This window comes from Ranitomeya imitator, chromosome 2 (assembly GCF_032444005.1).
Source record: "Ranitomeya imitator isolate aRanImi1 chromosome 2, aRanImi1.pri, whole genome shotgun sequence".
NCBI lineage: Eukaryota > Metazoa > Chordata > Amphibia > Anura > Dendrobatidae > Ranitomeya > Ranitomeya imitator.
This window is the reverse complement of record NC_091283.1, coordinates 70,300,221-70,318,396: the sequence shown is the minus strand read 5'-3', so window position 1 is coordinate 70,318,396 and position 18,176 is coordinate 70,300,221.

The following is an 18,176-nucleotide window of genomic DNA, read 5'->3' as shown; positions in this document are numbered from 1 at the left end:
GTTCTTGCCGTTCAGCTCTGGTCAAAGTCCTATCACAATGCATAGGCTCAGGTTTATGCTCAGATAATACCGCCAAATGGTGCACAGTTTTACGCTCACGTAAGTGTCGATCGATCTGAATGGCCAAAGACATAGACTCATTCAGACCAGCAGGCATAGGAAATCCCACCATGACATCCTTAAGGGCTTCAGAGAGACCTTTTCTGAAAATTGCTGCCAGCGCACATTCATTCCATTGAGTGAGCACAGACCACTTCCTAAACTTCTGACAATATATCTCTACCTCATCCTGACCCTGACACAGATCCAGCAGATTTTTCTCTGCCTGATCCACTGAATTAGGTTCATCATAAAGCAATCCAAGCGCCAGAAAAAACGCATCAATATCACATAATGCAGGATCTCCTGGCGCAAGGGAAAATGTCTTGAGGGTCGCCACGTAATAAAGAAATAATGATCTTAACTTGTTGAACTGAGTCACCAGAGGAGCGGGGTTTCAAAGCCAGAAATAGTTTAGAATTATTTTTAAAACTCAGAAACTTAGCTCTATCTCCAGAAAACAAATCAGGAAGAGGAATTTTAGGTTCTAACATAGGATTCTTAACCACTAAATCTTGAATATTCTGTACACTTATAGTGAGATTATCCATCAAAGAGGACAGACCTTGAATGTCCATGTCCACACCTGTGTTCTGAACCACCCAGATGTAAAGGGGAAAAGAAAGACAAAACACAGTGCAAAGAAAAAAAAATGGTCTCAGAACTTCTCTTTTCCCTCTATTGAGAAGCATTAGTACTTTGGGCCTCCAGTACTGTTATGAACTGGAAATTCAGAACCACAATGGACCTGGTGGTTAAGAGCACTGAACATGACCTGATAGTTACTAATAACATAGGACGAGCTCTGAGACGTGGGAACTCTGCTGACCGCAATCCCTAATCCTATCACACCACACTAGAGGTAGCCGTGGAGCGCTCCTGACCAGACCTAGGCGCCTCGGGCACAGCCTGAGAAACTAGCTAGCCCTGAAGATAGAAAAATAAGCCTACCTTGCCTTAGAGAAATTCCCCAAAGGAAAAGGCAGCCCCCCACATATAATGACTGTGAGTAAAGATGAAAATACAAACACAGAGATGAAATAGATATTAGCAAAGTGAGGCCCGACTTACTGAATAGACCGAGGATAGGAAAGATAGCTTTGCGGTCAGCACAAAAACCTACAAACAACCACGCAGAGGGCGCAAAAAGACCCTCCGCACTAACGGTACGGAGGTGCTCCCTCTGCGTCCCAGAGCTTCCAGCAAGCAAAACAAACCAATATAGCAAGCTGGACAGAAAAAATAGCAAACAAAAGTAACACAAGCAGAACTTAGCTTATGCAGGGCAGACAGGCCACAAGAACGATCCAGGAGAGAGCAAGACCAATACTGGAACATTGACTGGAGGCCAGGAACAAAGAACTAGGTGGAGTTAAATGGAACAGCACCTAACGACTTAACCTCGTCACCTGAGGAAGGAAACTCAGAAGCCGCAGCCCCACTCACATCCACCAAAGGAAGCTCATGGACAGAACCAGCCGAAGTACCACTCATGACCACAGGAGGGAGCCTGACCACAGAATTCACAACACTTATCTACAGCATTACAGAATGCTGTAGATAAGCCCCTGATGTCGGTGGGCTTACCTCAACCGCGATTTTCGAGGTGACAGGTTCCCTTTAAAGATAAATTCTGTTATTTACTTAGGTAGAAGGTTACAGCTGCTATGAAATAACTCTGTCCTGTTTCTCACGAAGATAACATTTTGTTATTCAGCTAGTCTATGGTTCATAATTGGTATAAAGACCTTGAGTATTCTAACTCGAGTGAGCCAGATTCAAGCTTGAGGAGGCTAATTTGCATATTCCAGGTGCCTTCTGGGAAAAGCGAAGAGTCTCCCTAAGCTAGAAGATCGTTGGGTACAGCCGGGACCAGCTGCTTGGAAAGCATCACCAAACCGCGTGCCGAATTTTTGCCTGTAGGACATTATTGCAAGAGAGCTTGGCTGAGTAGATTACACAAGAAGGAAAACACACAGCAAGTCAGCAGGATCTAGGAGCAACATGGCAGACGTGACAACCTACATGGTGAGCTGCAGCATGTGTTACATGTTCACAGATCGACCAGAAGAAGAATCAAATTTCACCTGTCAGAAGTGTAGACTAGTGGCCCTTTTAGAAGAAAAGGTGCGGGGTCTGGAAGAAAGAATAGCAACTTTGAAACTCATCAAAGAGAATGAAGACTTTCTAGACAGAACAGAAGCATCTCTACTGGTCACAGAAGGTGAAAAAAGTGTCAGAGAACCTCCAAAAGCAGATGAGTGGAAGCATGTGACCAAAAGAAGAAAGAAGACCATGGAGAAATCACCAACCACACAACTGAAGAACCGATATCAAATCTTTGTAGAGGATCAAGATGGCACACCTAAGGATGAAGCAATACCAGCAAGCAAAAAAGAAAAGGGCACACAGCAACAAGTGACAGCAAAAAGTACAGCCAAGAAGCAACGAAGAGTGGTGGTGGTGGGAGACTCACTACTGAGAGGCACAGAAGCAGCCATCTGCAGACCGGACATAACTGCAAGAGAAGTATGCTGCCTTCCAGGTGCGATGATCAAGGATGTGACCGATAGGATACCAAAGCTCTTCAGCTCCAAGGACGTCCACCCATTTCTTCTGATACATGTTGGCACCAATGACATGGCAAGGAAGGACCTACCGACAATCTGCAAAGACTTTGAAGAGTTGGGGAAGAAAGTAAAGGAACTGGATGCACAGGTAGTTTTTTCTTCTATCCTTCCAGTAGACTGGCATGGCACCAGGAGATGGAACAGGATCCTTGATGCAAACAACTGGCTAAGACGATGGTGCAGACAACAAGGATTCGGATTCCTGGACCACGGTGTGAATTACTTGTACGATGGACTCCTCGCCAGAGACGGACTACACCTCAACAAACCTGGGAAACACACATTCGCCAGAAGACTCGCTACACTCATCAGGAGGGCGTTAAACTAGAAGAAGAGGGGACGGGAAGAAAAACATTAGACTTGAACAAAGAAGATCCAGGAAAACATACTCAGAAGGGAGGTAAGAACATTTCTAAAACAATCCACAGCGAGGAGATTGGAACAAAACAAAATCCTCTAAACTGCAAACGCCAGAAGCCTGACAAACAAGATGGAAGAACTAGAAGCAGAAATATCTACAGGTAACTTTGACATAGTGGGAATAACCGAGACATGGTTAGATGAAAGCTATGACTGGGCAGTTAACTTACAGGGTTACAGTCTGTTTAGAAAGGATCGTAAAAATCGGAGAGGAGGAGGGGTTTGTCTCTATGTAAAGTCTTGTCTAAAGTCCACTTTAAGGGAGGATATTAGCGAAGGAAATGAGGATGTCGAGTCCATATGGGTCGAAATTCATGGAGGGAAAAATGGTAACAAAATTCTCATTGGGGTCTGTTACAAACCCCCAAATATAACAGAAACCATGGAAAGTCTACTTCTAAAGCAGATAGATGAAGCTGCAACCCATAATGAGGTCCTGGTTATGGGGGACTTTAACTACCCGGATATTAACTGGGAAACAGAAACCTGTGAAACCCATAAAGGCAACAGGTTTCTGCTAATAACCAAGAAAAATTATCTTTCACAATTGGTGCAGAATCCAACCAGAGGAGCAGCACTTTTAGACCTAATACTATCTAATAGACCTGACAGAATAACAAATCTGCAGGTGGTCGGGCATCTAGGAAATAGCGACCACAATATTGTACAGTTTCACCTGTCTTTCACTAGGGGGACTTGTCAGGGAGTCACAAAAACACTGAACTTTAGGAAGGCAAAGTTTGACCAGCTTAGAGATGCCCTTAATCTGGTAGACTGGGACAATATCCTCAGAAATAAGAATACAGATAATAAATGGGAAATGTTTAAGAACATCCTAAATAGGCAGTGTAAGCGGTTTATACCTTGTGGGAATAAAAGGACTAGAAATAGGAAAAACCCAATGTGGCTAAACAAAGAAGTAAGACAGGCAATTAACAGTAAAAAGAAAGCATTTGCACTACTAAAGCAGGATGGCACCATTAAAGCTCTAAAAAACTATAGGGAGAAAAATACTTTATCTAAAAAACTAATTAAAGCTGCCAAAAAGGAAACAGAGAAGCACATTGCTAAGGAGAGTAAAACTAATCCCAAACTGTTCTTCAACTATATCAATAGTAAAAGAATAAAAACTGAAAATGTAGGCCCCTTAAAAAATAGTGAGGAAAGAATGGTTGTAGATGACGAGGAAAAAGCTAACATATTAAACACCTTCTTCTCCAATATTATAGTATTCATGGTGGAAAATGAAATGCTAGGTGAAATCCCAAGAAACAATAAAAACCCTATATAAAGGGTCACCAATCTAACCCAAGAAGAGGTGCGAAACCGGCTAAATAAGATTAAAATAGATAAATCTCCGGGTCCGGATGGCATACACCCACGAGTACTAAGAGAACTAAGTAATGTAATAGATAAACCATTATTTCTTATTTTTAGGGACTCTATAGCGACAGGGTCTGTTCCGCAGGATTGGCGCATAGCAAATGTGGTGCCAATATTCAAAAAGGGCTCTAAAAGTGAACCTGGAAATTATAGGCCAGTAAGTCTAACCTCTATTGTTGGTAAAATATTTGAAGGGTTTCTGAGGGATGTTATTCTGGATTATCTCAATGAGAATAACTGTTTAACTCCATATCAGCATGGGTTTATGAGAAATCGCTCCTGTCAAACCAATCTAATCAGTTTTTATGAAGAGGTAAGCTATAGGCTGGACCACGGTGAGTCATTGGACGTGGTATATCTCGATTTTTCCAAAGCGTTTGATACCGTGCCGCACAAGAGGTTGGTACACAAAATGAGAATGCTTGGTCTGGGGGAAAATGTGTGTAAATGGGTTAGTAACTGGCTTAGTGATAGAAAGCAGAGGGTGGTTATAAATGGTATAGTCTCTAACTGGGTCGCTGTGACCAGTGGGGTACCGCAGGGGTCGGTATTGGGACCTGTTCTCTTCAACATATTCATTAATGATCTGGTAGAAGGTTTACACAGTAAAATATCGATATTTGCAGATGATACAAAACTATGTAAAGCAGTTAATACAAGAGAAGATAGTATTCTGCTACAGATGGATCTGGATAAGTTGGAAACTTGGGCTGAAAGGTGGCAGATGAGGTTTAACAATGATAAATGTAAGGTTATACACATGGGAAGAAGGAATCAATATCACCATTACACACTGAATGGGAAACCACTGGGTAAATCTGACAGGGAGAAGGACTTGGGGATCCTAGTTAATGATAAACTTACCTGGAGCAGCCAGTGCCAGGCAGCAGCTGCCAAGGCAAACAGGATCATGGGGTGCATTAAAAGAGGTCTGGATACACATGATGAGAGCATTATACTGCCTCTGTACAAATCCCTAGTTAGACCGCACATGGAGTACTGTGTCCAGTTTTGGGCACCGGTGCTCAGGAAGGATATAATGGAACTAGAGAGAGTACAAAGGAGGGCAACAAAATTAATAAAGGGGATGGGAGAACTACAATACCCAGATAGATTAGCGAAATTAGGATTATTTAGTCTAGAAAAAAGACGACTGAGGGGCGATCTAATAACCATGTATAAGTATATAAGGGGACAATACAAATATCTTGCTGAGGATCTGTTTATACCAAGGAAGGTGACGGGCACAATGGGGCATTCTTTGCATCTGGAGGAGAGAAGGTTTTTACACCAACATAGAAGAGGATTCTTTACTGTTAGGGCAGTAAGAATATGGAATTGCTTGCCTGAGGAGGTGGTGATGGCGAACTCAGTCGAGGGGTTCAAGAGAGGCCTGGATGTCTTCCTGGAGCAGAACAATATTGTATCATACAATTAGGTTCTGTAGAAGGACGCAGATCTGGGGATTTATTATGATAGAATATAGGCTGAACTGGATGGACAAATGTCTTTTTTCGGCCTTACTAACTATGTTACTATGTTACAGATAAGAGACTCGTGGGTGTATCGCTATACAAGACTGAGGCATCTGTTAATATGTTTTTCTATGCCAAAAAGACATGACCATATCTGTAATTTCCATTTTTCCTGTATCCTCATGGGTTAAGTTTTTCCTGTATTCTTATAGGTTAAGAACTGTGAGTGTATTCTTATGCTGATTGGTTGAAGTATAATTTCTATGACTATGAAAACTCATACACAATAAACTGGGGCCCAGAGATCTGCTCGATCCCCCACACAGAGGCACGAGTCTCCGTCTGGTCATTTTCAGTTGCTGGCAATGCCCTTTAGATTAATTTGGAAATCACTGAGTCAACCCTGAAGGATCACTTTAGATCCTCCCTCAACAGCTTGGCGCCCAACGTGGGGCCCCAAACAGGAACGCCTCTGCCCCCCGGAGGACAACAAGACAAAGGACCCTCGGAGCGGACACAGGCACTGGAAAATTGGGACTGATCATCCCCCACAACAACCACGGTAAGTTGGCAGTTATACTGTCCAGACTGACCGTTTGGTGTGGTTTTCCTGTGTTTGTTGCTGCAAAGAGGATCTGAGGTTTGTCCCCGATGGTGGGGTGATTTTTGGGTGGAATCATATAGAGGTGTAGTTCCGTTGGGAGCCCAGTGCTCGAACCGTACCTCATAAGGGACGGACACCCCGGATTGACCAGTGATGTAATTCTCTTTATAGTCAAAATGTCCTGAATTCCCGATCATTGTTAGAATCAGGCGCGGTGAGGTGATCGAAGATTGGGTAGGATACGTAACTCAGGAATATATAGAAGTATACAGTATATATATATATCCAGAGGTGTCCGGAGGGAAGTCTAAGACGCTCTCCTCCTTTCACTGAGTACCGCGTTTATGGGTTATCCCAGCGGGGGACAGGTAAACCTAGTGGAATAGACTATATACGGCCGCTCTGGTACTATGCACGACAAAGTAAGGATATTTAGCTCTAAAGGAGAATCATGTTTCCATGGAAGTAAGAGAAGACTTTGAATTTGTGTGATGAATCTGATACTGTTAGCCCAAAGATGAGGAAAATATTCTCAATAATTGGTTTTTCTAAGGTGTTCTGGCATATGAATTGTGTGATGAAGGTTTTGTAGAAATTAATTAAGTCTGAGAACTGCTGTATTCTGTTTCTGTGTATAGATTTCCAAAATATCCCATGGGAGGGAGTCAAACAGCTGCGCTATTGCTTTCTTTTGTGTTGAGGAATGCTGTGATGTTCTTATCTGTTCTGTGTTTCTGGTATGGAGGGGGCGAGTCGCTGCGTCCTCTCGGAATTTTCTATCCTTGTGTAGTATGTACAATAGTACAATATTGTATTGAAGTAGAAAGAATTATTGTAAGTTTAAAGTGAAATATGGTGTTTTGTTTTAGAAGGAAACTTGAAAGAGATTGTTTGGTTATCAGTGTGATTGAAAGATTGGTAAAAGATTCACCTGCTTCAAGTTGAGTGGTTGATATATAGCAAATTAAGGATTAACAGAGAAAGTGAATTCTGATTTGTTTTTGTTACGTTGAAAAAAGGAAAGTTGTCTATTACTATAACAAAAACTGGATGTTTGTGGTACAAGAAGGAACCGAGAAAGTGATTGAGGGTAATGTGTTAGAAAGACAAATAATTAAAAATAATAATCTGAAACAGGGAGTCTCCCTGCTAGATGATAAGGTCCCACCCCAGGAAATCAAGCCTCTTCTCCCGACTGTAATCTCTGTGCCCCTTAACCCCAAAGCTCCAATATATCCTGGGTTGCCAAAACTCAGTGCGCCCCCACCCTATGATTCTGCCGGGTGGATTTGTGATGTATGCAGAGTTACTAATTCTCAGTGGAGAGACGTCTGTTACAATTGTGAAGCAAGAAAACCCGGAGTTGTAGCCCCCACCTTTCCCTTGGTAAACGCTGACAGCATTTATTATCAGCCAGAAACATCCCCCATGGCCTTCTATAGACAAATAGCAGCAAATCGAGAGATTTATTCCACTCCGGACGATGCATTAAAAGTAGTACAAAGTTTCCAGAAGAACTTAACCCATTCTGTATCAGCAGTGAAATTAGAGGTTAAATCAGCAGCTGCGCTCTCTAGCCCCCGCCGCGCAGCTTCAAGGACACAGCTCGCAGCTTCATTCCTTATCAGTGGCCCAGGCTCCAGCCCCCCTCCCTTACACAAATCCAGTCTCATACTCCAATATCCATTTTAACCCTATGTCTGGGAATCTCCCTCGCTATGTCAATTCTCAGACCAAGAGCTTGTTTTAATTAGAGTAGATGGCAGACCCAATAAATATACTCTCACAAAACCCATCCCTGTGGGACCCTTCTCTGAAGTTACTGCTCAGTTTGAAATCTCTCCCTCATGTCCGGTAAATTTACTGGGGGCAGATTTATTATCACAGTTCCGCTCCAGAATATAATTCCAAGATGATGGTCAAATGGTATTTATGTTATATAACCCCTATGCAGATGAATATAATGAGATGTGTATCTTACACACCCTTTCCCAATCAGTTTGCAAAAAAATATGGGCGAGTTTCTTTAACCAGTTAGAATATCCCTATGTCACGCTGCTTCAGTATGCGGCTGATCTTTTGTTGTGTGCACAGACAGAGCAGGAAGCCATTGTTGCCACTGTTAGCCTTCGCAAGTATCTGGCAGATCTGAACTGTCGGGTTTCGGCCTCGAAACTTCGGTTCTGCCTTGGTCAAGTGATATTTTTGGGTCACTGTCTCCTTCAGGGTGCCAGACACCTCACAAAAGAAAGAAAAATAGCCGTCAGCTCCCTTCCATTTCCAAAAGATGAGACTGAACTCCAGCGTTTTCTTGGACTATGTATTTATTGTTGTCAGTGAATACCGGACGCATCCCGCATAATGCAATTTCTCTACAAGGCCCTGAAAGACTGTTCAAGATATGGTGATGATTTTGGCAGATTCCACACCGGATACGCTGTTACTACAGAAGATACTGTAGTGCCCGGAGCTGCACTCCCTCCCTCACTGTCAGGACAAGAAGCGGAACTTCAGGATCTGTCTACTGCATGTGTTCTGGCCAAAGACAGGCGGGCTAATATATACACGGACTCACAGTATGCATTTGGTATTGCTCATGATTTCGGAGCCCTATGGGCCAATCGAGGGTTTGTTACTACTGCCGGGACTCCAGTGAAGAATGCTGAAGCTGTTGAAACCCTCATGGACTCAATCAAATTACCTACCCAGGTGGCCATTATCAAAGTTAAGGAGCATGGTACTATGGAACAGTCCACAGACTGTTGGTGACACCTTTGCGGATATGCAAGCAAAAGCTGCTGCTCTTCTACCCGTTGAACCGCCCATACCAGCTATGGTGACCACACGCTCTCAGCGTAAACAGTTACAAGAAACACTGACTCTACAGGAACCTGATGATCTATGCCAGACTGAGGTTTTCTGCCGGACCCTGCGAGACCGCTTAATGACGATGCAGAGAATATCTCCAAAGGAAGAGGTGAAGCAGTGGAAGGCTGATGGAGCATGTATGGACAATGGTCTCTGGAAAAAGGACCAACTTGTGTGTCTCCCTAAGCGGATGTACCCTGCTATTGCCATGTTGCCACGTGGGTCCACATATCGAGGAAAAAAAAAAACAGGCCGTAGCCCTGGTACAAAAATTCTACTGGACTCCAGGTATTTCTACAGTCCTGACAGCACTCAACCGTGCATGTAACATCTGTCAGACCTGCAATCCCGGTCAACTTCAACGTGTACCCCCGAAACACCTTGCTAAGCCCGACTATCCTTTCTAAAAGCTCCAGGTGGACCACATCATGTTGCCTAAGTCTGAAAGGTATGAATATCGTCTGGTGGTTGTCGACATGTTCTCCAGTTGGCCAGAAGCATTCCCCGTTACCAACGTGACTGCAAAGACCACAGCAAAGAAACTGGTGATGGAAGTCAAATGCAGATATGGTGTTCCAGAAGTTGTTGAAAGTGACCAAGGTCCGGCCTTTTCTTCTCATGTGTATCAGGAGGTTCTGACAATGCTTGGATCCACTGTAGCCCTCCATACTCCGTACCATCCACAATCTAGTGGGAAAGTTAAGAGGCTGAACGGCACACTGAAGGGACAATTGACCAAAATGATGCAGGAAACTACGGCTCCATGGCCAGGGCTCTTACACATTCGTACTACCCCTATTGCAAAACATGGCCTGTCCCCATATGAGATTTTGTTTGGTGCTAGGTTCTCAGTTGCAAATTTCCAGTCTCAGTGGTTATCAGAAGAAACTGACCGTGCTGTTCAATATGTTATTCAGCTTAGTAAAAATGTTGCTAACACCCATGTTTTAGTTTCTTCTTTCCTTCCAGATTCAGCAGAAACCGACACTTGTCACAATTTGAAGCCTGGTGGTTTTATGGTCGTGAAAAGCTATGTCAGAAAACACGGACTAGAACCCTTGTATGACGGTCCCTACCAAGTCCTCCTCATTACTCCTATGTCAGTAAAGCTGGAAGGAAGGCCGACATGGATCCACGTATCGCACTGCAAGCTGGTCAAACAGACTAGTGGCAAATAAGGGGACATGATGTTTTGGTTTTTCGTATTTCCATATAATAATATTGGTAACCGAATGGGACAGCCTAAATTCTCCAACATCCTTGAATAATAAGTTTGTACAATATCATGAAAGATTAATAGTACAGATGGGTATAGCCAATAAAATTCAGTTCTATTTTCATTTACCCTATGATTACACAAATGTGGGATAAATTGCTTAGGGCCACAGATTATCTAGATGATCAAATTTGGGATATATTGGATATACTTTATACTACTGTTGCTGTCCAAATCTAACTTATCATAGTCGCTAATCAACACACTGTAGTACTGGATTACTTAACAGCAGCACACGGTGGTATATGTCAGATTATTGGACCCGCATGCTGTCATTATATAGAACCTAATAGTACTCTAAAGTTAAAGTTAGAAGACATTCAAAGACTCAGAGATCAATATAATAAAGACAATGACTGTAATAAGGACAGTTGGTGGGCAGACACCTTCTCCTTTCTTAATCCAGCCAATTGGTTTGAGGGACTTGCGGCTGGATAGCTGGAATCTTGTAAAGTTTGTTACACATCACTGCCTTTATCCTTGTCATGTATGTAATACTAAAACTTGTTCTTTGATGTATTTCTGTATGTATTAGGAAATTCTGCACTAAGACAACTAATGATGAAACCAAAAGCGTTGCCACCCCTGCTCTCTACACCGATTTCACAAAGTTACCAGATGAAGATGTTGAAGCCAAGCGCATGGCTATCTTCAAAAGATCCCCACCACCGTTATCAACAATTGTTATTCATAAATTCTAGTATACAGGGGGGACGGGTACGCCGCAACAGCCATGGCTGGTAACATGGCACCAGTCATGTGAAGACCAGTACCCCTCGAGCTTATAGCTTGGGATAGTACCTTTGATGCTGGACATTAATTAACAAAATTTATCTAGGGGGAATGTGAAGGAACAAATTATGAAAGATTCTCCATTTTGTGCTTTGACTCCATTTTGTTGTTGGTTAAAGATAAATTATGTTATTTACTTAGGTAGAAGGTTAAAGCTGCTATGAAATAACTCTGTCCTGTTTCTCACAAAGATAACATTTTGTTATTCAGCTAGTCTATGGTTCATAATTGGTATAAAGACCTTGAGTATTCTAACTCGAGTGAGCCAGATAAGAGACTCGTGGGTGTATCGCTATACAAGACTGAGGCATCTGTTAATATGTTTTTCTATGCCAAAAAGACATGACCATATCTGTAGTTTCCATTTTTCCTGTATCCTCATGGGTTAAGTTTTTCCTGTATTCTTATAGGTTAAGAACTGTGAGCGTATTCTTATGCTGATTGGTTGAAGTATAATTTCTATGACTATGAAAACTCATACACAATAAACGGGGGCCCAGAGATCTGCTCGATCCCCCACACAGAGGCACGAGTCTCCGTCTGGTCATTTTCAGTTGCCGGCAATGCCCTTTAGATTAATTTGGAAATCACTGAGTCAACCGTGAAGGATCACTTTAGATCCTCCCTCAACAGTGTGACTGCCTAAGCTGACTTATAGGGTCTAGGAGCGTGATTGTGGCAGACATGGTATTGGTTATATGGTATTGTGAGCTATCTTACTGCAGAGCGATTGTAGCTTTTAATTTTAATGAAAACACAAACATGATGTATAACAGCAATAGTAGTTTTCTGGATAATCAGTTTTGTGGGCTATGTCTAGTCTTAGACATCTTTACAGCACTCTGTATCTTTACAATTTATAGAAGATCAGATAACTTCAGCTTTTCCATCATCACATATGATTTTCGGCAACCACCAGGCCGCCTACTGTTTCATTTACAATGAGTGATTTGCTATTTGATGAGAAAACAGATTGCCTCCTTGTCACAACGGTTTTTCTGTGAGCACCCATTACAGGCTTGGTCAGATGTCAGAGCAGGTGGCTAGATAGCTAGATCAATGGACAAGGCAAGGAACACCATTGTCACACATGGTAACCTCAGCAGGACAACATCATTACATATCTGGAAAATAGCATTTCAATATTATACTGCATGTTGAGAAATGTTCAGAGCCACAATTATTTGATTCATGAAGACTAAATGTGTAGCTGTAGGTTCCATTATGGCCCTGTGTAATAACAGTTACGTTAATGGAGACCAGGCGGTTTAGGTTTGGCTCTCCGATGCAGTGACATGATGCCAGTTATTGTCCTGTGTCTCACACAATGATCAGATCCTCAGCCTTCAACTGAAAGTAAGACCTTGGATAACAATTCAGAAGAGATGGAGGAAGTATGAGGACTTCATGAGAGATATAAGCATTGAACGGAAAGTAAAATGTTATTGTGTGATTTAGAAATAAAACTGGAACATTTTCTTAGATTTATTTTTATATGATCATCTACATTTTTCTATGTATCTGGACACTATTATCCCCATTTTAAGAAATATGTACCATAGAGGTGCATCATGTGGTAATGAAGGGGCCATTTCCCACTTTTTTGGGGTATAATACCTGTGCAGGGGTCTCTTCTCCACAGGAACTACAGTCATGGTCAAAGGTTTGCAAAATGACAAACTTCGGTTTTCACAAAGTTTGCTGCTTCTGTGTTTTTCGACCTTTATTTAAATGTTTCACATCAAGTTTATAGAAGGATTCAATATTTAAAGTGTTGACTCTTATTTTTCAAGACTTCTGGGCTCAATCCTGAGGAAGGCTGAGGAAGGCTCATTCAGAGCAGAAACACATTGTGTTTTTTAAAAGTTTTTTTATGTTGTTAATGCATGAGCACTTAAAAAATATATTTAGAATAAATGTAATGCTAAACACGCAAGGTTGCTCCAGAATCAAGGTCTTTTTGGGATTCTAGCTACTAGAAGAAAGTGCCTCCAAAAAAGCTTTTTCCACTATATTTAGTTGGGGAATAGATAGTTAACAGTTGGAACTAGACCAGAATGGGAAGGACTATATTGGAGGACAGAAGAGGACTTCTGGATATTTAGTTAGTTAGAACCCAGTGTTCAGCAAAAACAGATCTAAGGCCTGATAGTTAGCACACTGACATGTTATAGTGTCTTGTATTTAAGAGGGAAGACCCCAGGATATCAGATAATCTGTTTTGAAGGCATCATGAAGGCATCTGATGGAGAGATTTTATGGAGACCTTTGACAGATTGGAACCCAGACCAGATAAGCCACCTAAACGGTATGGAACTTAACCCAGGGGAAGAAGAAGACCCACTTAAAAGAGATTGAATGAGAAGAGATTGTCTCAGCAGGACTTTAGTGAACAATTATCTACAGTGAAAGGGAACTGAATTTTGTGTATTGATAAGAAACAATGGTCACCATATTGGGACTTAAATTTTCCCACGGAGAACAGTGGACTTTCAAGGTTCTATCGAGGAGCCGTACCGATGCACCATAAGCAAAGGGGTCCTCATTAGTCAGTTGGGAACTAAGCGTAACTGGGAGTGGCTGTAGCACTACACCTCGACCCATGCAGCCCTCTCAGGGGAAGAAAGTCTCCCATATTTGTTTGCTTGATTGTCAAGAGATGCAAGAGTGTGAAGTGCAAGAGAAATTAAGTGTTATTACGGCACTTATAATCAAGAAGTGTCTATTCTAGCTAAAAGCAAGACATACCTTTGTGAAGAAACATGCCTATTATCTGATGTACATAGTTCTTATCAAATTAATGTTCAGTAAAAATAAGTTTAATGTTCGACTTTGGTCTTCCTTAATTCGGTCCCTAACATCTGGTCCTGGTCTCCCTTATCTTGCGGCACCATACAGTCTGTAGAGGTGTATGGCATGAGTAATGAGAGCACATACACAGTCAGTACCCCTATTTTCATGTAGCATACTGGGCGTGAAACCCATGTAACTCACCCACAGCTAACGCCTCGTGTCACATTACACATGGGACTCATCTATCAAGAAGATCATTGAAATTATGTAAGCAGGTCATTTTGTGGCAGGGCTGAAAATCATTGGCGTTGTTATGATTAAGTTAATTTTCTTGGCAAGGAATGATTTTGCAATTATTTGCAATTCATCTGATCACCAAGCCCTCTGCACTTACATCTCATTTGCAAACATATTGGATATAGAAACTTCGGAATGACAGCTAGAATAACAAAAAGAAGGTATAGATTTAGTCGGAGTAAAGTGACCTAATATAGATGTTATTGGTATATGATACAAAAAAATGCTGATAGGTTCCCTTTAAAGAAAATTTTCACCCCTTTCTTTTAATTTCTGTAAAGTCAGAGTGTACTTTAAAAAAATTGCATACATTCAACTCTGGATCCTCTGCCTCTCCTCCGTCACCATAGACAGGTCCTCTGATGCTCTTCTTCTCTTTCAGCCTGGTTGGTGTCTAGTCAACAATGCTGCCACTGATTGGCTGCAATTAAAAAAGGAGGTGGAAGAACCCTTTAAATGGTATATGACAATCCAATAATATGTTGCAGATTCCGCATCATTTCAACTAACACTAAAATGTTGCCACACGTGAACGTATATAGGAGTTGAGGCAAAAAATGGCTGCCAATTAGCATTGGTGTCAGTTCAATTAATTTTACCATGAATTACATCATCCACACGCTTGAGAAAGTGACAAGATATAAATTACATGATAAAACTATACTACGTCTTTTACAGAATTCTTCTTTTTCAAGACATCTTAGTTTAAAAATTAATAGCAACGGACAGTATGGGCGAGTAAAGTGCTATACTCCACTCCCCCCCGGGTTCTATCATTTTCATGGTGAGAGATGTGTAAGCGGTAAAAAATAAGAAAAGCTCTGAGAAGCTTGGAATTCTTTGCTGGTGTATGAACATGATTGAGCTATGATACATAGCACTGGATGATAATTCCCTCTCTGTGTGATGAGCAGGCTGATAAGATTGACAGTGAAAAGACTTTTTCAGTCTTGGAGCCGGATGCTGATGCATCCAGTGTCACTTATGTGTCCCTGAATCTGTCACCTCTAGTGTATTGCGGTAAAAACTCATGGAGCGCTAGACACTTCTATTAGCAATGATTACCCCTCTTTTGTGCCAGGACTTGATGGCATATAAGAGAGTAACATTATAAGCATTATGAAAGCTTCTATTCTGGAATATAAACTCCAAAAACTTCTGTTTAGGAAAAGTTTTAGCTAACTCAACTATAGAGGGGAGCTTATAAAATAAAGCAAAATAGTTATCTATTTTCACGGTCAAGGTTTTTCCCCTTTATAGACACGCATGGCTAATGGAGTAACGTGAAGATCCTGTGCCCCAATGCAAAATTCCCACCAGGGCTTCAACTATCATGCGTCTTTAATAATCCTGGTCTTCTCATATTGGCAAAGGGACTTTTCGGGCTCCCTAGGTTTCATGGGTTGAATGCGACTGTAACCTCTGCACTTCCTAGTGTTATGCCACCATTTCCGTAGAGATAAATGAAGAGTGTGACACACACGTGTATCCACATCTTTATTCGCCCCCCACCGGAACCCGGCTGAGGGCATAGCTGGACTAGGCTTGTCTCTGGCTATTATTTGTGACGGCCTCTTCAAATTAAATTATCTCTAAAATGCTGGAGCATTTCAGAAATAAGGATATCTGACTGCTGCCAAGCTGTGATTCATGCTGTCCGCTGTTTAGGAAGCATGAAACAAGTGACAGGTTCCCTCTAACTGTAATTTTCCATATTTTGCTGTTCATTAGTGTTGAGCGATACCTTCCGATATTTGAAAGTATCGGTATCGGATGGTATCGGCCGATACCGGCAAGATATCGGATCTCGCCGATACCGATACCCGATACCAATACAAGTCAATGGGACACAAATATCGGAATGTATCCTCGATGGTTCCCGGGGTCTGAAAGAGAGGAAACTCTCCTTCAGGCCCTGGGATCCATATTAATGTAAAAAATAAAGAATAAAAATAAAAAATATGGCTATACTCACCCCTCCGAAGGACCCTGGCTGTCACCGCTGCAAGCGTCAGCCTCAGTTACTGAGAATTGCAGAGAATGAAGGACGACCGCTCACGTGACCGCTCACCTGACCGCGACGTCATCGAAGGTCGTTCACTCACTACATTCTCAGGAACGGAGGCGGACGCTTGCAGCGGTGACAGCCAGGGTTCGTCGGACCGGTGAGTATAGCCATATTTTTTATTTTTATTCTTTATTTTTTACATTAATATGGATCCCAGGGCCTGAAGGAGAGTTTCCTCTCCTCCAGACCCTTGGAACCATATGCACCGCACACTCCGATATCACAAATATATCCGAACTCGGTATCGGAATTCCGATACAGCAAGTATTGGCCGCTACCCGATACTTGCAGTATCGGAATGCTCAACACTACTGTTCATTTATTCACTTGTGTCATAATAAAAAGTACTGTATTATTGTCATTAGAAATCACCATCCAGTTAGCTCCCTCTAGTGGCAACTGCCAACAGACAGAATTTTGTCATTTATAACTGGATGGTTGCGTGAAGAGAAGTAGGTATTTTGGAGCCAAGTATCAGACAAAAACAGAGCCCTGTCCCTTATTGGATACTGGTCGCATACATGGACTATTTGCAGATTAAATCAAAATCAAATTATAGGTAGGTAATATATTTGCATGTGACATTATATAATAAATAAAGATCTTGTAGATTGTGAGCCCTCGTGGGCAGGGTCCTCTCTCCTCCTGTGCCAGATATGACTTGTATTGTTTAAGATTATTGTACCTGTTTTTATTATGTATACTCCTCCTCACATGTAAAGCGCCATGGAATAAATGGCGCTATAACAATAAATAATAATAATAATAATAAAGATGAGTCAATTGATTCGGTGCAAATCAAACTTATTTAGGAGTTTGGTGGACATGACGATTTTTAACAATTTACGCTTCCTCATAATTTGTTGTGGCTATTATATCATATGGTGTAGCATAGAAAATCAGGAGGGCTATCACTGCGGTATAAAAGCAGATGCAGGGAATGCAGCAGCTATTTTATGGTGAATCTTGATAAGGAAATGATGCCACAGCCTGTAGCTTAGCAATGTAGATTGGGAGAGAAAGCCATAAAGTAGTGAACAAACTGTAAAGATGTCTGACAGCACAACAGTGCAGAAAATGATGGTGCTATTAGGCTATGTGCATACGACGTCTTTTTCCCTTCGCCATCTACCTGAAAAAGCACCCCATAAAAAGAACATAATGTACAGCTATGTCAAACTGATATTGCTGTGTACATGCTCCGCCTTATGTCACTTCTTTTAACAAAATTCCGGGTTCGGAAACCCTTAAAAAAAGTGGTATGCTCATTCTTCAGGTAGCTTCTGCTCAGAAGTCAACCGCTCTGTATACTTCACAGTATAGAGTAAAAGCCGTCAACTGCAGAGCAGAAGAGACGGCAAAACCACTTAAGGAACCCGACTGCTGGCATTTTCCTGAAACAGCTTTGCGCCTGCTCCTGAAGTACGGCGTGTGCACATAGCTTTTATCAGGTTATTGGCTAGCATCAGTT